Genomic DNA, 6,497 nt, shown 5'->3' with positions numbered 1-6,497 from the left:
GAGGAGGAGGAGGAGGAGGAAGAAAGGCAGATTCAGTGACACTCATCTGTAATCCCAGAAACTAGGAAGACTGAGAGTCGGGAGTATAGCAAGTTCAAAGCCAGACTCGGCAATTAAGCAAGCCCCTAAATAAGTTAGTGGGTGTAGTTCAGTGGTAAAGTGCACCTGGGTTCAGTCCCCAGTACCATAAAAACCCTTTACAACAATTGTGTTAAATTCCCCTTAATACATCATTCTTAATACATCGTTAATATTCCTAAATACAGTATTCTCACATTTTTGGATTATCTCTAATATGCACACATATATGTGTGAATTTATAATTGAAATTAAAATCATATTCACTATATAATTAATATTTTACAAAATACATAATCATATTTAGTAATGTACATTTGTGTTTTATTACCTAGGACTACTATTTAAAGTCACATTCTAAGAAAGACCAAAGAAAGCCAACTTGCTTCCCAGAGGGCAGTAAACACAAAGCTTTTATGGAACAGGAATTCAATTCTTTGGAATCTGTATCTGTGGTGTCTTTCCTAAATCTATATTTATCCTCCACTATATTCTTCTTTCTTCTTTTGAATTTTTTAACATAAATATTTACTATTTTTATCTTTTAATTCTAACATATAAAACATTTTATCAGAAAAAGATAATTAAATGAATAAAAATATAAAAATCTCAGTAGCTTAATTTAAAAATATTCTTTTCACTCTCCCATTACATGCCCACAGTCAGTGACATGTAATGTAATGTCTTTTTTTGATCCTCAGCACTCCATGCTGACAGAGCAGTACCACATACAGCATTACTGACTGCCCCAACAAAGATGAGCAAGAACACTGCAAGGTCTTGCATTGACAAGTAAATGCTCAGTGAACACACATATTGTGTCTTCAGGGCCAGTGCTAGTTAAAAGGTTCCATCCTATCACCAGGGAGACAGCAAGTACAACCCTGCCATACACCTTAAGGAGTTTGAATAATGGCATTAATGATGACCATTGGAATAAAGCTATAAAATGACATAATTGTAAAATTCTAATTTTCAAATGCACAGGTGTAAACAGTTTCTTAAACATGAATTGAATACTTACAATGTCCAAGGTAAAAATTTCAAATATAGGCTAAGATGAATGAATAAAACATTTTCCTCAAGTTGTTCACAATATGACAAAATAGATATAATGAAAATAATACTTAGAAATCAATTACAAGAATAAATCTGTAGAAGTGTATAATGGGAATCAGTAGAAAGGGAATACTAATTTTGCCTAAGAGAAGTGAAAAAGGCCTCATAAGACTTTCTGTGAATCTTTCATTTTGAAACATAGCTATATTTTAATTTTGGTGAAAATGCTATATTTAAAAAAAATTATTTCTCCCAATTTATAAAATAGTGAACTTCTAAATTTTAACTTATATTTGTGGCTTCTATTTTTTTCTTAAGGGTTTCTTTTTATTTTTCTCATTCTTTTTTAAATTTTTTAAAAATTTATATATGACAGCAGAATGCATTATAATTTTTATTACACATATAGAGTACAATTTTTCATATCTCTAGTTGTATGCAAAGTATATTCACACCAATTCGTGTCTTCATACACATACATTGGATAATAAAGTCCCTCACATTCCACCATCATTTCTAACCCCGTGTCCCCTCCCTTCCCCTCCAACCCCTCTGCCCTATCTAGAGTTTGTCTATTCCTCCCATGTTCCCTTTCCCTATTCCACTATGAATAAGCCTCCTTATATAAAAGAAAACATTCAGCATTTGGTTTTTTGGGATTGGTTTCTATTTCAATGAAATATTTACAACCTTCTATTCCATTTATTATTAAAGAAACAATTTCAGAATATCAGATGTTATATGTTAAAAGTTAAAACAGTAGTTTAAATTAGATAATTTGGTCAGGCAAGGTAGTGCATATCTGTAACCCAGCAGCTTGGAAGGCTCAGGCAAGAGAATAGTGAGTTCAAAGCCAGTGCCAGCAAATTAGTGAAGCCCTCAGCAACTCAGCAAGATCCTGTCTCTAAATAAAATATTAAAAAGGGGTGGGGATGTGGCTCAGTGTTAAGTGCCTCTGGGTTCAATCCCCAGTGCAGAAAGAAAGAAAGAAAGAAAGAAAGAAAGAAAGAAAGAAAGAAAGAAAGAAAGAAAGAAAGAAAAGAAAGAAAGAAAATATATAATTTAACACAAAATTCATACACTTTAAAAAAGGATTAAAAATAACAGAGCAACCCTTCCCACTTCCTGATCACATGTATCACACTTAACTCTTAGATGTAAATTCTTCCTCTTTGCACAGCTTTGCAGGTAAAGCAACTGAAATGCGGAGACTTTAAGTGACAAGTCTGAAGCTTCCCTACTCAAACAGTAACGTGGCTATTTGAAACAAACTCTGACATCAGGTTCTTAACTCCTACTCTACTATATTTCACAAAATATAAGAAGACTTTCTAGAATTCAATTGGGAGGAATAAATGTATCTTTATAGATGGTATATATTTTAATTGGTCCCTGCTAAAATGATTATCTTTCCTTACCTAAATTGATTTTCTTATTATGATTATAATTATTGACTAATTATAATTAGTCTTGACTAATTATCTAAATGCCAATAGAGTAAAACCCAAGGTTTAACAATATTGCAATATGTTTTGCTTTTTCAAATGGATTCTCACATAATTAAAGGGTCTTACTTATGAAAACCTATGAAATTCATGGGAAATTAAGTCATAAGTAAATGTAAATTGGAGTGTACTATAACTATTGTTTTTCTAAGAAACATAATCGACATATGATATTACATATCATATAAAAGAATTAAAATATATTTTCTACCTGGTGGTGAAGGACATAACTTTGTATTGTTTCTGTTTATTTTATATAAAAATACCCTAAGGAACAAAACAATAACATGAAATTCAACCTATAATCTTTGGTATAAATACCATTCTTTTAATACTTCATTTCCCTTATTAAGTATATTTGATTAATTTATCATAAAAATTTTAGATGTCATTTAAAATATCCCATGCTCTAATTCAATCTGCATATAAACTATACAAGGTAAGAAAGCTATAAATATGATTAGGTCATATACCAAAATCTCTTTGCTCTTTATCCTTTTGCCTGTGTAGGTAGGATGTGATGATAACTAAAGATGGTTTATTTCCAACAAGTTAATTCTAAACTCTAGCCGTGATACTACTTTCTTTACCAAGATGATAAGCACTAAATGGTTCATAAATGATTAAAGAAGTTCCAGCCAGTAATGTTATGAAAAATTGAATTACAAAAATCTGCCCTTTCATTCTTATTCATGAACAATATGAACCATTAATTTAAAAAAAAACTAAATTTTGAACTTCAGAATGTGGTAAGTATTGAGAGATATATAATTAAGTTATATAAAAAACAATTTTGCCTTAAAACTACTTTATAATAATTCCAGGATTTTTTCCACTTTGATTTATTTATCGTGTTTTTGTGAAGGTTGCTGATAATGAATAATGTACTTTATGGTTTCTGAATTCCTTACATATGAAAATTGACCACTGTCACCCTTACTATCAACTTAATTGGCAAGAAACAATGAGAGAGGGCATTACTACTGCTGTACCAAATTCTATTCAATAGTGTGTTCTTCTCCAAAATATTGCATTTAAATGATCCATTTTCAATCACAGCAAGCTGTAAATGTATTTTTGTTAACAGTCTATTAATTTTAGAGTCACTGGAACCAAAAAGAATAAAATAATGGTTCAGGGATGACAGCTCAGGTTGCTGGCATAAGCGATTTGAAAACTCAGGGCCCTGAATAGATTCATTTCTTAGTGTAATAATAGACAGTATTCACTTCTTGGTCTTGCCTTGGGAATAATAAGTTTACATGATTCCACAACATGAATTGTACCTTCTTTAACTAAGTTTCTTGTAGGTAAGAATAATTCCTTCCTCTGCTGAAATTGCAGACCTCCCGATGAATAAATCAATCATTCCTTATATTCATTTGTGTGGCTCATTTTCTGTATACAAAAGCAAAATTCAGTTTACCTGTTGGTAAAATATATACACAAAAATGACTGAATTATAATGGGGCAAAATCTAAGAAAAATTTGAGATTTAAATGCCAGCCAGAAAATCAGTAATATTTGGAAGAATGTAATAGAAACAGAAAAAAAAAAGGAGAAAAGGATGGTCAATTAAATCAGAAAATCTTAGACTCTATCAGATTTATGTCATCTGGCCATCAGGTCAAAGTAAATGAGCACCTTTAGCTTATCATATCTAAAAACTGACAAGCATTTTTAGCATTAATCTTGAATCTTATCCACATAAAGTAGAAGAAAGTATATGATCCTTCAGGAAAAAAAAATATAATTTAAGGGGAGTTTTCATAGTTAAAAAAAAAAGAAAACTCTAACTTAATTTTCAAATTAAATTTGTTAATTTTGAAAAAGAAGACTTTTGTACGGTCTTCATCTCTATATGTTCTATGCTTTGCAAAGTAAAAGATAATTAATTTAAATAGCTGATGGAATGAATAATGTGCTAAAATTATAATTCTAAAAGAGTATATTCACACAAATTACTTGATAGTACTTCAAATTTTAGAGGCTTAATCCTGAGAGATTCTGATGATTAGTTCTACAGTTATATATCAGGTAACTCTTATGAACCAATTTGCATATCTTCTTAATTTCATGTCAGAAACTGTAAAAGTGCTAATATTTTACTTTACTTGCAGGCTAATAAATCAGCCGGCCACAGCTTCATAGATACTTGGAGAAGATACAAGTCTCCTGGGTCAGAAACCCATGATTATATTACTCATGGCACATGAACAGAAAGAACATCAGCCTATTTATGGTAGTTACTCCTTTAACCCAAGCATCCAAGACTGATGCAGATGGGCTCAGATGAATATTTGCACATTTCTGGGCTGTCATAAAAGAGGAACTCTGAACTTAGAGAACCCAGTTGCCTTTATCAAAACTAAACACTGGATGCAGTTTTATTTTTTGTTATAATTTTTATGATACCAGCCACTTATTTTGACCAGAATCTCTGGAAAGCAAGAGAGTAGATGTACATGTTTATATAAAATTAGAAATAAATAAACACAATTTTGTGATCATGGTATCTCCCCTGCCTGGTAAGTATAAATAAACACAATTTTGAGTGTTATTCTCTAATGTTAATGCTGTTTGCCATTAAGTCAGTACTAAGTACAAATCTCTTCCTGATAATTGTTCTGCCAAAAAACATTCTCATATAAATTCTGTATTTTTCTTTACATTGTGACACATTCTTTTACCATACTGTATCCAGAGAGCAAAAACAAGAATGAAGGCATGATTAAGAAATATATTTTTATTAATTTACAAACTACAAAAGAAACTTAATTTTTTTGTCACATTATATTCTTAACTAAAGAAGTTCCACTACCTAGAATTGATTTTGGTTCTAGAAAATAAAAGAATTATTCAACAGTATAGTCTTGCTACTATTGATGATGTTTTTATTTTCTCTTATCCATATTTCTATTCATATCATATCTTTCCCTTGAAACACCATTCATGATCACATCCCTATATTTTCGTTTTTACTACATTTATGCTATGTTCTCCAAAATGTTCTCAGTATCTCAAGAGGGAAATCATTTCACCATGTCTCCACTTTCTGATGTCTTTGTTTACCTCTCTGTAGCAATTACCAAATCTGCCTTAGATAGAAAGAGATTAGGTTTTTGGATTAAGTATTATTCATTTTTTTGTCCTTTCGAGTGCCAAACACAAGTTAATTTGGCATGCCTTTGTGTCCTTTTCAGAAAGTTCACCTAAACAGTCAATCTAGCATTTCAGTACTCTTCTTCAGTTACCAAACTTATTTTCTTTAAAGAGTCTGTAACTACTTGTTTATATATTTTTATGTTTTTTTTTTTTTTTTTTTTTTTTTTGCTTTACCCATTCAATAAACTCTACGAGGGCAAGACTTTCTATTGTTTATTTCATTATTAACCCCTAAAGCAATGCTTAGGGACAGTATAGGTACTCAGTAAAAACAAACACCTCATCCTTTATATATTCTAAAATGTCCATCTAATGTGGTATATATCTCTACATGTAATTACTGTGTTTATTGTAAATTATTTATAGCAATATACTATACAATTCCTAGAAATGCTTTTATTTATAAAATCATTTAATGCAGAAAATATCTGCTTTATCCTTGTGACTTCGATTAAGTAATATTTTATTCTATCCCCTTTGCAGATAACAATAAAGGGATTATAAAACTAGTAATTATAAATCTGCACTATTACCTGAGATGGCACCTAGTACCTATATGTTAACTCTCATGTACAAATGCATAATAATATTTCTTCTATTTTTATGTAAACTACATATGATGGAAATTCTACAAAAGTTATTTCTAATACAGTATTCTCATTCATTTCATTAAATTAATTGAAAAAACTG

Source organism: Marmota marmota, unplaced genomic scaffold (assembly GCF_001458135.2).
Source record: "Marmota marmota marmota unplaced genomic scaffold, marMar, whole genome shotgun sequence".
NCBI lineage: Eukaryota > Metazoa > Chordata > Mammalia > Rodentia > Sciuridae > Marmota > Marmota marmota.
The sequence above is the reverse complement of the archived record's forward strand: the minus strand, read 5'-3'. Positions refer to the sequence as shown.